Here is a 16,409-nt window from a genome sequence, read left to right as displayed (position 1 = left end):
TCCACGGACTGGGGAAGGGGGAAGATGGTTTCGGACAATGCTCCCTTTGAGCTGTGCAGTCTTTCGAGCAAAAATTCTACTTTATGAGCGACTGGCATCGAGTTGTGAGCTGCTGCATAAATTAGTTTGCTCTGGGGCCATTGTTCCTGAGCTAAGACAAAAATGTGTGAGCCAGAGGCTAAAAAACGGTAAGCTAGCTCACAGAAACTCAGCTTAGATGGAACACTTGTTTCAGGATGATACAATTGTGCACTTTATTTCTATTATTACATTGTGATAGATAATGAAATAATTATACAACTCGCGGACCGGTTGCTAATATTAATGGAACTCTCTGTCTGGGGCAGTGATGCTCTGTATTCTTGGTGGTTGGGGGGGGCAACAGTGGGAGGGCTTCTGGAGTTCTGGTTCCACTGGTGGATCTCCTGATAGCACCTGGTTTTCTTGGTCACTGTGTGAAACAGAGTGTTGGACTGGATGGGCCATTGGCCTAATCCAACATGGCTTCTCTTATGTTCTTATGTGACACAGAGTGTTGGACTGGATGGGTCACTGGCTGATCCAACATAGCTTCTCTTATGCTCTTATGTGACACAGAGTGTCAGACTGCATGGGCCATTGGCCTGATCCAACATGGCTTCTCTTATGTTCTGATGTGAAACAGAGTGTTGGACTGGATGGGCCATTGGCCTGATCCAACATGGCTTCTCCTATGCTCTTATGGCCCTGCTGGTGGACCTCCTGATGGCACCTCAGTTTTTTGGCCACTGTGTGACACAGAGTGTTGGACTGGATGGGCCATTGGCCTGATCCAACATGGCTTCTCTTATGTTCTTACATTCCCCATTTCCATTAACCAGCCAGCAACATAATTGGAGAGTGATACTACCCGCATACCAGGACAACCCGCTGTGGCACATTCCATTCCAAAATAGAGGTGACTCCCACACCTCCCTTGCATTAGAAACACAAACTTTTGCAAGCAGTTAATGAGACTGCAGTATAGTTACTGTGATATGCAAGTTATGTGTGCCATGGAACAGTCCGCTCCTCCCCTAAAATGTGTATGATTTCGTCTGGTCCTATTGGCTGGAGCTCTTGGTTTCAGTTATCAGTTCCGTAGGTTAGTTGAAGTGGCTGGAGTTGTCGCCTTGCAAATCAGTGGCTGCTGTTTTGAGCCTGCTTGTCTCTGCTGAATGGACTTTAGAACAGGTGCCAGAGTTAAGTACCCTAGCTGGGGAACTCACAGCCTTAGGGAGATTCTACAGAAACCTCCAACTCCCCTTCTCACAGACAGCCCCAGCAACAGCCAGCAGCGGCTGCTCTAACAGAGATACTGGAACACTGTCTATTCAGACTCCCTTTAGCCTTGTGCACAGAGGCTCCACTTGTTCTGCTTTTCCAGAGATACAACCTCTTTGACGCGTTGAGAAGTGCATTCCCAGGCAGCGGGGATTCCCCTTTCTCCCTCTCAAAAAAAGCGCCTGAGCCTAGGGTTGCCAGTTCCCAGGTGAGGCAGGGGAAAAGGTTACAGAAATTGACCATACTGGAGAGAAGCGATTACAAACATACTGGAGAGAAGTGATTACAAGCATACTGGAGAGAAGCGATTACAAACATACTGGAGAGAAGCGATTACAAGCATACTGGAGAGAAGCGATTACAAGCATACTAGAGAGAAGCGATTACAAGCATACTGGAGAGAAGCGATTACAAACATACTGGAGAGAAGCGATTACAAGCATACTGCAGAGAAGCGATTACAAACATACTGGAGAGAAGCGATTACAAGCATACTAGAGAGAAGCGATTACAAGCATACTGGAGAGAAGCGATTACAAGCATACTGGAGAGAAGCGATTACAAGCATACTGCAGAGAAGCGATTACAAGCATACTGGAGAGAAGCGATTACAAGCATACTGGAGAGAAGCGATTACAAGCATACTGCAGAGAAGCGATTACAAGCATACTGGAGAGAAGCGATTACAAGCATACTGCAGAGAAGCGATTACAAGCATACTGCAGAGAAGCGATTACAAGCATACTGGAGAGAAGTGATTACAAACATACTGGAGAGAAGCGATTACAAGCATACTGCAGAGAAGCGATTACAAACATACTGGAGAGAAGCGATTACAAGCATACTGGAGAGAAGCGATTACAAGCATACTGGAGAGAAGCGATTACAAGCATACTAGAGAGAAGCGATTACAAGCATACTGGAGAGAAGCGATTACAAACATACTGGAGAGAAGCGATTACAAGCATACTGCAGAGAAGCGATTACAAGCATACTGGAGAGAAGCGATTACAAGCATACTAGAGAGAAGCGATTACAAGCATACTGGAGAGAAGCGATTACAAACATACTGGAGAGAAGCGATTACAAGCATACTGCAGAGAAGCCCCCAAAGCCCCCAAAGTCCCCAGATATTTATTGAATTGGACCTGGGAAGCCATCCATTCATGCCCAACCTGACCGCTCACCTGCCGACTGTAAAAGGAAAGAAGACGTCGCTGTTGTTCTCCTGAGGAACTGCCCCACCTCCTTCTGCCACCCACGGCCCTGGCTCCAACTGCAGACTTGGACCCGTGCAGCAGAAGAGAAAACACAGGCAGGGCCTCCACATGCTATGCACTGGAGGTTTGCAGAAAGGTCCAGTCTTCTGTGGCAGGACCTACATGGTGAAAATAGAGAAAGAAGGTCCAGCTAAAGCACTCTGCTGCCCTCTCATGGTTCCCCAGAGCAAATGCAGCAGGATCATCGTCATCACTTATAATTCATTTCTAAAATAAAGAGCCTTTGTTGTTGTTGTTCAGTCACACAGTCGAGTCCGACTCTTTGCCACTGCATGGACCAAGTCACGCCAGGCCCTCCTGCTGGATCAGACCAGTGGTCCATCTAGCCCAGCATCCGAAGAACATAAGAGCCCTGCTGGATCAGACCAGTGGCCCATCTAGTCCTGCATCCGAAGAACATAAGAGCCCTGCTGGGTCGAACTAGTGGTCCATCTAGTCCAGAATCCTAAGGACGTAAGAAGAGCCCTGCTGGGTCAGACCAGGGGTCCATCTAGTCCAGCATCCTAAGAACATAAGAAGAGCTCTGCTGGATCAGACCAGTGGTCCATCTAGTCCTGCATCCGAAGAACATAAGAGCCCTGCTGGGTTGGACCAGTGGTCCATCTAGTCCAGCATCCTAAGGACGTAAGAAGAGCCCTGCTGGGTCAGACCAGGGGTCCATCTAGTCCAGCATCCTAAGAACATCAGAAGAGCCCTGCTGGGTCAGACCAGTGGCCCATCTAGTCCTGCATCCGAAGAACATAAGAGCCCTGCTGGGTCGAACTAGTGGTCCATCTAGTCCAGCATCCTAAGGACGTAAGAAGAGCCCTGCTGGGTCAGACCAGGGGTCCATCTAGTCCAGCATCCTAAGAACATAAGAAGAGCTCTGCTGGATCAGACCAGTGGTCCATCTAGTCCTGCATCCGAAGAACATAAGAGCCCTGCTGGGTTGGACCAGTGGTCCATCTAGTCCAGCATCCTAAGGACGTAAGAAGAGCCCTGCTGGGTCAGACCAGGGGTCCATCTAGTCCAGCATCCTAAGAACATCAGAAGAGCCCTGCTGGGTCAGACCAGTGGCCCATCTAGTCCAGCATCCTAAGAACACAAGAAGAGCCCTGCTGGATCAGACCAGTGGTCCATCTAGTCCAGCATCCTAAGAACACAAGAAGAGCCCTGCTGGATCAGACCAGTGGTCCATCTAGTTCAGCATCCTAAGAACACAAGAAGAGCCCTGCTGGATCAGACCAGTGGCCCATCTAGTCCAGCATCCTAAGAACACAAGAAGAGCCCTGCTGGATCAGACCAGTGGTCCATCTAGTCCAGCATCCTAAGAACACAAGAAGAGCCCTGCTGGATCAGACCAGTGGTTCATCTAGTCCAGCATCCTAAGAACATCAGAAGAGCCCTGCTGGCTCAGACCAGTGGTCCATCTAGACCAGCATCCTAAGAACATCAGAAGAGCCCTGCTGGATCAGACCAGTGGTCCATCTAGCTCAGCATCCTAAGAACATCAGAAGAGCCCTGCTGGATCAGACCAGTGGTTCATCTAGTCCAGCATCCTAAGAACATCAGAAGAGCCCTGCTGGCTCAGACCAGTGGTCCATCTAGACCAGCATCCTAAGAACATCAGAAGAGCCCTGCTGGCTCAGACCAGTGGTCCATCTAGACCAGCATCCTAAGAACATCAGAAGAGCCCTGCTGGATCAGACCAGTGGTCCATCTAGCTCAGCATCCTAAGAATATCAGAAGAGCCCTGCTGGGTCAGACCAGGGGTTCATCTAGTCCAGCATCCTAAGAACATCAGAAGAGCCCTGCTGGATCAGACCAGTGGCCAATCTAGCCCAGCATCCTAAGGACATAAGAAGAGCCCTGCTGGGTCAGACCAGTGGTCCATCTAGTCCAGCATCCTAAGGACGTAAGAAAAGCCCTGCTGGGTCAGACCAGGGGTCCATCTAGTCCAGCATCCTAAGAACACAAGAAAAGCCCTGCTGGGTCAGACCAGGGGTCCATCTAGTCCAGCATCCTGAGAACATCAGAAGAGCCCTGCTGGATCAGACCAGGGGTCCATCTAGTCCAGCATCCTCAGAGCATCAGAAGAGCCCTGCTGGGTGAGACCAGGGGTCCATCTAGTCCAGCATCTTAAGGACATAAGAAAAGCCCTGCTGGGTGAGACCAGGGGTCCATCTAGTCCATGGCTAGGAACCACTGCTAGACTGATTCTTCATCAATCCATCCAATCCCCCTTTCAAGCTGTTCGTTCCTGTGGCCATCATGACATCCTCTGGGAGTTAATTCCATGACTTACCTGCAATTAAGCCTTCCCAGGATCTGGCTGCAAGGTTTTCACCTGCTCTTGTGGACTGGAAGGTCTTCCTCTCTTTGGCAATTCAGATATCTCTCACTCTCCTCCGGCAGAAGAGACTTCCTCCCTCTACGCCCCCCTCCTTGCTCAGCCTCTCTAGCAGCAACCAGCTTTGTCCCTTTAACCCCATCAGCGCTGGACACAAAGTAACGCTTCCCCTCTCGTCCTTTGCCAGGCAGATGGAGTGGATTTCAACCACCGCTGCTCCTACCAACACCTTCTGCGGCTCAGTGGGGCTTCTCAGGAGTAATCCCATACAGATTGTGGCTCCCTGGAGTACTCCGTACTGCTCAGAAAATAGTACCGACTCAGGGCTTTTTTTTGTAGCAGGAACTCTTCGCATATTAGGCCATACCCTCCTGATGCAGCCAGTCCTCCAAGAGCCAACAATAGGCCTTGTAAGAAGAGCCCTGCGAGCTCTTGGAAGATTGGCTACATCAGGAGGGTGTGGCCTAATATGCAAAGGAGTACCTGCTACAAAAAAAGCCGAGTACAGTGGGGGGGAGATGAAAACCAGGGGTCGTTTTGTATAAAAATAGGTGGTGGAGCTCATCTAGGGATTGTTATGCAGCTGCAATACTATTCAATGGACAAGGAGGTGGAGCTCTCAGGAGGAGGAGGAGGAACTCTCAGAAAGGTTCAGGAGCTGCGCTCCTGTGAGCTCCCACTGAATCCGAGGCCTGCTCGTGGGATTCCCTGCCACAGGATGGGGTGATGGGCACTAGTTTAGCAAGGAGGAGGAGGAGTTTTTATGCCCTGCCCTTCATTTGGAGTCAGAGCAGCTTACAATCTCCTTTCCCTTCCCCTCCCCACAACAGACACCCTGTGAGGTAGGTGAGGCTGAGAGAGTTCTGAGGGAGCCATGGCTGACCCAAGGTCACCCAGCTGACTGCAAGAGGAGGAGGAGCGGGGAATCAAACCCCATTCTCCAGATTACAGTCCGCCACTCTTAATCACTGCACCACACTGGCTCTTTAATGCTAAGAGAACTGGACAAATTCATAAAGGCGAGCTACGTCAGCGGCTGTTATCCACGGTGACTAAGACAAGTCTCTTTGTTATGCAGCTGCACCTACTATTCAATGGACAAGGAGGTGGAACTCTCAGGAGGAGGTGGAACTCTCAGAAAGGCTCAGGAGCTGCGCTCCTGTGAGCTCCCACTGAATCCGAGGCCTGATGAAAACTAAGGCAAACTAAAGCAAGGTCACACCCAAAGCGATTAGAAGCCGGTCTAAGAGCCACTAAGATGAACTCTGGCTGCCTCCTCACACAAAAGGCTGCTATTCCTAAGAACATAAGAGAAGCCATGTTGGATCAGGCCAATGGCCCATCCAGTCCAACACTCTGTGCCACATAAGAACTTAAGAGAAGCCATGTTGGATCAGGCCAATGGCCCATCCAGTCCAACAGTCTGTGTCACATAAGAACATAAGAGAAGCCATGTTGGATCAGGCCAATGGCCCATCCAGTCCAACACTCTGTGTCACATAAGGACTTAAGAGAAGCCACGTTGGATCAGGCCAATGGCCCATCCAGTCCAACACTCTGTGTCACATAAGAGAAGCCATGTTGGATCAGGCCAGTGGTCCCTCCAGTCCAACATTCTGTGTCACACAGTGGCCAAAACCCAGGTGCCATCAGGAGGTCCACCAGCAGGGCCGTAAGAACGTAAGAGAAGCCATGTTGGATCAGGCCAATGGCCCATCCAGTCCAACACTCTGTGTCACACAGTGGCCAATATGTGTGTGTGTGTATACACACACACACATATATTGTGGCTAATAGCCACTGATGGACCTCTTAAAGCTGATCCCCTCTTAAAGCTGGCTATTCCTGCGAGAGCTTCCACAGTTTGCAGGGCCTGCAAAACAGCACTCTTCCACCATGCGTTTTCATGACGACAACACCTGCAGCAACGGGATCGGCCCATAAAAACATGACCAACTGATCCGAGGACCTCTTAGAATGGCTAACCACCGTTAGAGCTTGATCGCTGTCCGAAAGCAGGATTACTGCCACATGTCGGTGTTTTAGAAATTGTTATGTTTTATGTTTTTACCGTTGTTTTGTTTTATTTGGTCACACTACCGTGACTGTGTGATCTTTAATTTGTGAGCCGCCCTGAGCCTGCCTTCGGCGGGGAGGGCGGGATATAAATCAAATAAATAAATAAATATTCTCTTCCGGGCAGCTAGACTGGTGGGAAAAAATGGGAAGAAAGTTTTTCCCGCAAGACAAATAAACTTTCAATTCAGCAGGTGTTTTGGAACAGAGTTGGAGTCCAGTAGCACCTTTAAGACCAACAAACTTTTTGTTCAGAATGTAAGCTTTCGTATGCATGGGTACTTCTTCAGAAGAGGGAATGAAGGTACAGTGAGCTGTACAGTGAGCTGAAGTACATAGAGCTGGTGGGTTAAGAGTGTAAACTGATACAATGTTCGGATCTGACGTCAAAATAGTGTAATACAGGGGTGGCCAACGGTAGCTCTCCAGATGTTTTTTGCCTACAACTCCCAGCAGCCCCAGCCAGCCCGGCCAGTGGCTGGGGCTGATGGGAGCTGTAAGCAAAAAGCATCTGGAGAGCTACCGTTGGCCACCCCTGGAACTGGAAGACCGTTTGGTCCGGATAGCATTTGCCTGAGAAACCAATAAAAGTTAATAAAAAGTTGCCTGTTAATTGCTCTTGCTACAAGTCCAGGTCAAAGAAAAGGACATACATTTCCTAGTGATGTTTATTTATTTATTTATCGGATTTATATCCCGCCCTCCTCCGACAGGCTCAGGGCAGCTAACAACAGTTTAAAAACATTAGCAAACATATTAAAATTAGATCTATAAAAACCATTTCCATATATATTAAAAATCCGAGATGGCACGCTTCTGTTTCCCATTGTATTAATTCAGTGAGATTGTCGATGCTGAAGGCAATAGCCACCTCCCCCTAACCGTTAAAGGCGAGTTTGAAAAGTTCGGTCTTACAGGCCCTGAGAAACTGTGGCAGGTCCCACAGGGCCCTGATGTTTTTGGGGAGGGCATTCCACAACGTGGGGGCTGCTACTTGTCCACCTAATTTACTTTTTAACATCATTCTCCACGTTATAAACATCATTCTAGTTTGCCATTCGGAAAGAAAAAGAATACGGTAAAAATATAGTGAAAATGGGTTAAGTATGTGTAATGAGGTAAACAGCCGATGTCCCTTACTGGAGTATGACAGGAAAATATCGAGCTGAGCTGCTTCTCATAACGGGAGCAGGCTGGAACTTCTGTTCAGGGTAGTGGAAGGCAAATTAATGCCTACTGCCTACTTTTCTCAGTCAGAGATTAGTCCAAGATATGCACAGGAAACTTTGAGGAGATTTACCTTGGCTAAAAGGGAGTCCCGGGGGGGGGGGCTCCTTTGAGGCTTTGAGGGGTCTCCGGGAAGAGTTGCATTTTCATCATCTGCAGAAGTTTTCAGAGTCATTTATTTGACATAAGCTCGACAGAATCCTAACCTTCTTGGACACTGCTAAACATCTAAAGCCACGCAAGACCGGTGGGAACTTGGATAATTGGAAGAGAAGGTACAGAGCGTTTTCCCACATAGCTTACCTCGGAGCGACGTCCCTCTTCACCGCGCAGCGTCTGCGCGGATTTCGCGCCAACTGCTCCGCATAACCAGGAAGAGCCGCGGCTTTTGCGTCGCAGATGTAAACTGGTTTTTAGCAGTTTACATCTGCGACGCAAAAGCCGCGGCTCTTCCTGGTTATGCGGAGCAGTTGGCGCGAAATCCGCGCAGACGCTGCGCGGTGAAGAGGGACGTCGCTCCGAGGTAAGCTATGTGGGAAAACGCTCACAGATTGCTATCTTTTGCTCTGGGACTATTTACAATTTAATGGAATAAATTTAAAAGGTGGGAAATGAAAATCTAGAAAGCTTGGAAGAAGGGAAAAAGAGGTGGAAATTTGGACTTTGGACATATAAAGAGTGCTAAAAAGTGGAAAGGAATTTATTGTTTGGTCTACAAAAAATATTATTCTGATACGCTATTCTAAAAGAGAAATACATTGAAATACTGTGGAGTTCTCCTACCAGGCCTGCCCCACCGCTAGCTAAGTGCGAGCCATGCCTCACCAAACCTGCTTTGGGGCAAGAGCCCGAGGATGGACAGCCCCCATCACAGGAGGGGCGCACAGAGACATTTTGAATCTGACAAAGGGTAACCCCTAATCAGGGGTAGAATTCTAGCAGGAGTTCCTTTGCATATTAGGCCACACCTCTGTGATGTAGCCAATCCTCCAAGAGTTTACAGCAGGCCCTGTACGAAAAGCCCTGTAAGGAATTCTAGCAGGACCTCCTTTGCCTATTAGGCCACGCCCCCTGATGTAGCCAATCCTCCTGGAGCTCTCAGCAGGCCCTGTACGAAGAGCCCTGTAAGGAATTCTAGCAGGACCTCCTTTGCCTATTAGGCCACACTCCCCTTGATGGAGCCAATCCTCCTGGAGCTGACAGTAGGCCCTGTACGAAGAGCCCTTCCTCCCCCACAACAAACACCCTGTGAGGTGGGTGGGGCTGGAGAGGGCTCTCCCAGCAGCTGCCCTTTCAAGGACAACTTCTGCCAGAGCTATGTATGCATAATAAAAAGGGATCTCTTAGGAGGGGAGGAAGGTAAAGGAGATTGTGAGCCGCTCTGAGACTCTTCGGAGTGGAGGGTGGGATATAAATCCAATATCTTCTTCTTCTTCTTTTTCTCTTGATAACCTCTTGATTTTAAATGACACTTGAGACATTTATAAAGTTCAATCTGAAATAACAGTTTTATTTAACAGGCATGGCTGGGTTAGGGATAGGCAGAGGATGAGAAAACAGAGATAAATTTCATTGTATTTACTGGTTATAATATTTTAACAGACTAGAGAGTGTTTGTCGATGTTTATTTTCATAAATGCTCAGTGAGAGATTTCTTTGCAACACCAATACGCCTTCATAAAGATTCACTGAACTAATTTAGTTTCTAGGAGAAAAGTACTTTCTTCCTGTACTTATCTCTCACCCTGTGAGATTATAATGTTCTTTTTGATTCCAGAGGTATCAAAGACCATTTTCTTTTACACAAACCAATGCTACTTTCAGAGTTGAATCCACTGAACAACCAAGAAGGAAATACTCTGTTTCCTAGAAGCAATATTCTATTTCTATTTGGGTAGACTGGCAGTTTCAATTTACTGACCAATGTCTTCTGTCAAACCTAATCATCCGTTCTTAACACAGTGAATAAATGTTTTTCACCCTGGCTTACGCTTACACTAATATTCCCATTTTGAACTTTTCCTCAAATTCTGGCACTCAGGGATAGAATTCTAGCAGGATTCATGATAGAAGTTTACAAGATTATGCATGAGATAGAGAAGGTAGAGAAAGAAGTACTTTTCTCCCTTTCTAACAATACAAGAACTCATGGACACTCAATGAAATTATTGAGCAGCCGGGTTAGGATGGATAAAACAAAGTACTTCTTCATCCAAAGGGTGATTAACATGTGGAATTCACTGCCACAGGAGGTGGTGGCGGCTACAAGCATAGCCAGCTTCAAGAGGGGGTTAGATAAAAATATGGAGCAGAGGTCCATCAGTGGCTATTAGCCACAGCATATTGTTGGAACTCTCTGTCTGGGGAAAGTGATGCTCTGTCTTCTTGGTGCTTGGGAGGGAGGGGCAACAGTGTGAGGACTTCTAGTGTCCTGGCCCCACTGATGGACTTCCTGATGGCACCTGTTTTTTTTGGCCACTGTGTGACACAGAGTGTTGGTCTGGATGGGCCATTGGGCCGATCCAACATGGCTTCTCTTATGTTCTTATGAGCTCCTGTGCATATTAGGCCACACACCCTTGATGTAGCCAATCCTCCAAGAGCTTACAAAAAAGAGCCTTGTAAGCTCTCAGAGGATTGGCTACATCAGGGGTGTCTGGCCTAATATGCAAAGGAGCTCCTGCTAGAATTCCACCCCTGCTACTATTCAGTAAGGGCATGGAGTTTTCTCCTCACACTTTAAAAGTGACTTTGTCAGATTCCCTCTGACAGACGCACCAACTCCAACTGTCTGGCTACTGACTCGCCAGAGAGGACAAACAGCCCCAAAGACCTTTTTCCTTAGCCCTCAGCTGTTCCTAAAGTTCTCCTCAGCAGACACTGACCAATCAAAGAGAAGAGGGGGTGGCACACAGACAGCAGCCTGTCAATCAAACTCTGCATTACAGTGAGTCATTACCTCTTAGCTTTCTGAAATTGCTGCACTAGGGGACCTGTTTTATGCACAGTCCATCAAACATGCATTTTTATTCTCTTAAACCACCTTACCCATTCACTGACAAGTTTGCACAATTTAAGAAAAGTCATAAATGCGTCTCCTATTTAGAACCTTCTAAAGCTATTTTCATGTTCAAGTGTAAAAGCTGTGTGTCTTTTCTTCTTTTCCCAAAGATCAATATAGTGAATGATGAAAAGGTTACCATGGTAAATAAGATCTTTACACAAGTACGGAAAGAAGTCAAGCGGTTATCCAAAGCCACTTCATCAGATACACCCAAAAGGCATCTGGTAACTCCATTAACTTGCATTATTATCAGGGGTGGAATCCTAGCAGGAGCTCCTTTGCATATTAGGCCACACACCCCTGATGTAGCCAATCCTCCTGGAGCTTCCAGCAGGCCCTGTACGAAGAGCCCTGTAAAGAATTCTAGCAGGACCTCCTTTGCCTATTAGGCCACACCCCCCTGATGTAGCCAATCCTCCTGGAGCTCTCAGTAGGCCCTGTATGAAGAGCCCTGTAAGGAATTCTAGCAGGACCTCCTTTGCCTATTAGGCCACACATCCCTGATGTAGCCAATCCTCTTGGAGCTCTCAGCAGGCCCTGTAATAAGAGCCCTGTAAGGAATTCTAGCAGGACCTCCTTTGCCTATTAGGCCACACCCCCCTGATGCAGCCAATCCTCCTGGAGCTTCCAGTAGGCCCTGTACGAAAAGCCCTATAAGGAATTCTAGCAGGACCTCCTTTGAATATTAGGCCACACACCCCCTGATGTAGCCAATCCTCCTGGAGCTTACAGTAGGCACTGTACGAAGAGCCCTGTAAGGAATTCTAGCAGGACCTCCTTTGCATATTAGGCCACACCCCCCGATGTAGCCAATCCTCCTGGAGCTTACAAAAAGGAACCTTGTAAGCTCCAGGAGGATTGGCTACATCAGCAGGGTGTGGACTAATATGCAAAGGAGCTCCTTCTAGAATCCCACCCCTGATTATTATTATTTTTAAATCTATAATTTGTGGCTTTTTGTTTTTAAAACGCCTGGGTTTTTTTTTTTAATTTCACTTTTCAATTTTGATTCCAAAGTCCCCGGAAAAAGAAGCACTTATTGTGGATGCTACTACCAACTTACTGTCTCAGCTGAAGTATTAAATGTCTCGACTCCAGTACCCCATTTAACATCAGCAGACAACATTCAACATCAGCAAACGTTGTTGTTGTATACTTTTTATTTTTTTAAAAAATCTTGTTTATATACAGGCATTGGCACTCTTCAATACAACCTACAAATGGTTTTCCTAAATCTAGGAATATGGAATGTCCGACTTTTTAAAAAGCGAAGGCAGGGAGGGAGAAGGGGAAACGTAAAGTGCTAATAAAAAGGCATCCCACAAAATGGGTTCCGTGGACCAGTCAGCATTACCTAGCTAATGCCCTTCATTTCACAATTGGCAGTGAAAAATAAAACAAAGACTTGCCCAAATTTGAGAACGGTTGCTGAAGGTTTTCCAAATGGCAAGGTAGGAATAAATTGCAAGCGTGCCTAAGATTATTTTACTAAATCCAACAGCGACCGGTGTACAAGTAGTACTGTAAATACAAAATAACCACTGGAATTAAACAACACTTAGGTAAGATAACTATTTATCTATACAATGATTAAGTAAACCGAAAGAAGTCACATAGGATAATGATATAAACACGCAGCTTACAAAAAGCCTGCCTACGATAGCTTCTGTTGTTCCGCAGGTTACTGTCTCTTAAAGGGCCAACGGTCCCACTTTTCATCCCAAGCCACAGTTTCTGTAGATTTGAAAGTTCGTCTTGCTTGAGTCATAAAGACTTCAATAATGTCAAAAAGAGACAGAATGCTTACGGCAAAATAAATCCAAAAGAGAAGGTGAGAACTCATCACATCTGGAACTTGCTGGCGGTCTCGAAGCCTTCCTCTGCTCTCTCTCTCTCTCCCCCCAGGGCTTTTTTTGTAGCAGGAACTCCTTTGCCTATTAGGCCACACCCCTCTTATGCAACCAATCTTCCAAGAGTTTACAGGACTCTTCTTACAAGGTCTACTGTAAACTCCAGGAGGATTGGCTACATCAGGGATGTGTGGCCTAATATGCAAAGGAGTTCCTGCTACAAAAAAAGCCCGGTCAGGGGTTTGGCAGAGCGAGGCGGTCGCGTCTCGGAGGAGCTCCGAAGAGACGAGCCGAACTTGGCTTCGCAGAGGGACGTTTTGTCCGTACAGACCCCTGTTGGGGGGGCCAGTACACTGAGGGGGCTAGGGGAAGCGTCTGGAGGAGTTTTGTCTCGAAGACGTTTCTCTCCTCCCTGTCTTGAAGCCAAGCGCGCCTAATGGCGACTTAGCTCCGACCTCCGGAAAGAGGAGGAGAAGCCGCGGCAAGGCGATTTGCTGCACAATGAAATGCTGAAGGCTCAGCTGTATACTTTCAAACCAGGATAGTGGAGAAGTTGCTGTTTATTTGCGGTTCCTCAGACTTGGAAAGGGAAAAAAAAAAAAGGAAGGCGGATACGTTTGTTTCTGTTCCCTTTGGAGGTGAGAACGCAGGACCGACCACTCCCAGGAGCGGTAGGACGGATAGAACAAAGAGGCTTAACAAAACTTTGTATATTCTTCTCTTCACGGACGGATAAGCGCTCTAGTGACAGTGTTGATGGTGATTTACTATCGTGCCTGGCGGTCGGGACTAACAAGGCTGACAAGATAAATCACGGAGAAGAAAAAGTGGAGGGTGACGCCCTGCTAATCAGCGGCTGTAGGAAACTTTGGCTGGACTTTATTTAAGAGGTGATTTAAGGAGGTCAAAGGAGACCAAGACTGTGTAATTGGAAGTGGTGGAGAAAAGAAGAAAGGTGGACTTTTGTTTGAATCACTTTGCTTGTGTGCTAATTATTGATTACCTTTAAGATATCTGTTAATTGGTAATTTTCTAAGCTGTACACCACTGTTAGTTAGTTACTGGTTATTAGTGGGAGAACAGAGGTTGGCTGAGATAAAATGTCGCAACAGGCTAAGTTTAAAGGTTCCCCGGGTCAACCCAAAACGGTGGCAGATTCCATAGCTCAAGACTCTCTTAAAGAGATCCAACAGATTAAAGAGACCCAACAGACTTTCTTAGAGGCCTTGAAACAAGTTCAAATAGAACTAAGCAAGCAGACAGAAGCTCTAACAAAAAAATTTGAGATTTTAGAGGCGAATTATAGAGATACTAAGGAAGACATTAATGAGATAAAAAATATTACAAAGTCAATAGAAGAGAAGTTTAGTAAAACAGAGGACAGAATAGAAGAACTAGAGATAAAACAGGAAGAACATGAGATTAAGCTAGCTAAGTTAGAGATGGTCCAAGCGGACTATATTATTAGGTTACTAAATATCCCAGAGGAGAAATTGGAGAATCTTTTGGATATAGTAGCTGAGGCATTGACTGAAGTCATAAAAATAGAGAAGGAGGATATAATAAAAGAGATTGATTTTATACATAGAGTTGGTACCCAATACGCGAAAAAGAACGATTTACCAAGAGAGGTTCACATAAAGTTTGTTCGTAGGTGTATGAAAGAACGTGTGTGGCGTGAGTTAAGAGATCAATCTCTCACGATTAAAGGTACAAAAATTAGAGCTATGAGAGAGATCCCGTGGATAATAAGGCATAAGAGGAGAAACTATACTAATTTAGTGGGTATGCTGCAAGACCGAGGGATAATTTACAGATGGATGATCCCGGAAGGGGTGTTGTTTACATATGGTGGTGTAAGATACAAGATTGACTCCCTAGAGAAGGTAGAGGATTTTATACTTAATCAGGCTAGAACGTGGGAGAAGAAAACGGATAGAAGGATCTCTAAAGGAAATTGAAGTCCAGGAAGGCAATCAGACCCAGTTGAGGTTCCAGATTATCGTTCACAAGAAGAAAAGACTGAAACTGAAACTGATCAAGCGCAAGAGCGAGGACAGAGAGAGACAAGAGCTCAAAAGAAAAAGAAGAATTTTTAAGGAAGATTAAGATATTGTTTAGATTCCTAAATGATGAATAGTTTAAAGATTTTGTCTCAGAATGTAAATGGTCTGAACTCGCCTCAAAAAAGGAAACGTGTTTTTCAGCAATTAAAGAAATTAAATTTGGATATTATATGCTTGCAGGAGACTCACTTAAGAAAACGGGATGAGGCATATCTTTTTAATAAGAAGCTAGGTAATATGTTTGTGACCTCAGAATTGGAGAAAAAAAAAAGGGGTTTGGTGACCTATGTTAATGAGCGACTGCAAGCCAAATTGATTTTTCAAACAGAGGATGCAAGGATGCAAGGTATAGAGATAATTATGGAAAAAGTAAAATTTTTGTTAGTTAATATTTACGCACCTAATGTTAAACAGACCCAATTTTATAGAGATTTATATACAAAGATCAGTGCATACAACTATGATGAGATTTGTCTATTAGGAGACTTTAATGCGGTCACTTGTCCCATGCAAGATAGAAATTCTATAAATCATAAAAAAGGTAGGAAAAAACTAGGTAGTAATACACTACCAGATAATTTTTTCAGGATGGTAGATGAGTTTACCCTGGTAGACCCCTGGCGAGTCATGTATCCAAACAAAAGTGATTTTACATTTTTTTCAGGCAGACATAATTCCTGGTCGCGTATCGATATGATCTGGGTGACAGCTGGAATAATTAAGATACTGGAAGATGCAGAAATACTACCATGCACAATAGCGGACCATAATCCGATTATGATATCTATAAAAGATGTTAAGAAAAGACCAGGATGGAGGTTTAATATAAAGCTTTTAGATGACAAACAGTTTGTGAAATTTATTAAGGAGGAGATGAAGGTTTTTTTTCAGATTAATTCGCAGAGAGAGACTTCCCACAGATTACTGTGGGAGACTAGTAAAGCGTATATGAGAGGGTTAGCAATAAGCTTTAACACTTTTAAAAAACGAGAAGAGAATAAAACTTTAACAAACTTAACTGAATTGCTTAGGCAGAAAGAGAGTTGCCTAAAAGAGAAACCTTCGGTTCAACAAATTAAAGCTGAAATGAAGTTAGTGCAACATAAGATACATTTAATATTCTTGGATGAGATGAAAAAGAAGATTCAATATACCAGATCTCAATTTTTTGAAAATGCAAATAAGCCAGGTAAATGGCTGTCATACAAGATAAGA

The sequence above is a fragment of the Heteronotia binoei genome, chromosome 8 (assembly GCF_032191835.1).
Source record: "Heteronotia binoei isolate CCM8104 ecotype False Entrance Well chromosome 8, APGP_CSIRO_Hbin_v1, whole genome shotgun sequence".
Taxonomy (NCBI): domain Eukaryota; kingdom Metazoa; phylum Chordata; class Lepidosauria; order Squamata; family Gekkonidae; genus Heteronotia; species Heteronotia binoei.
The sequence above is the reverse complement of the archived record's forward strand: the minus strand, read 5'-3'. Positions refer to the sequence as shown.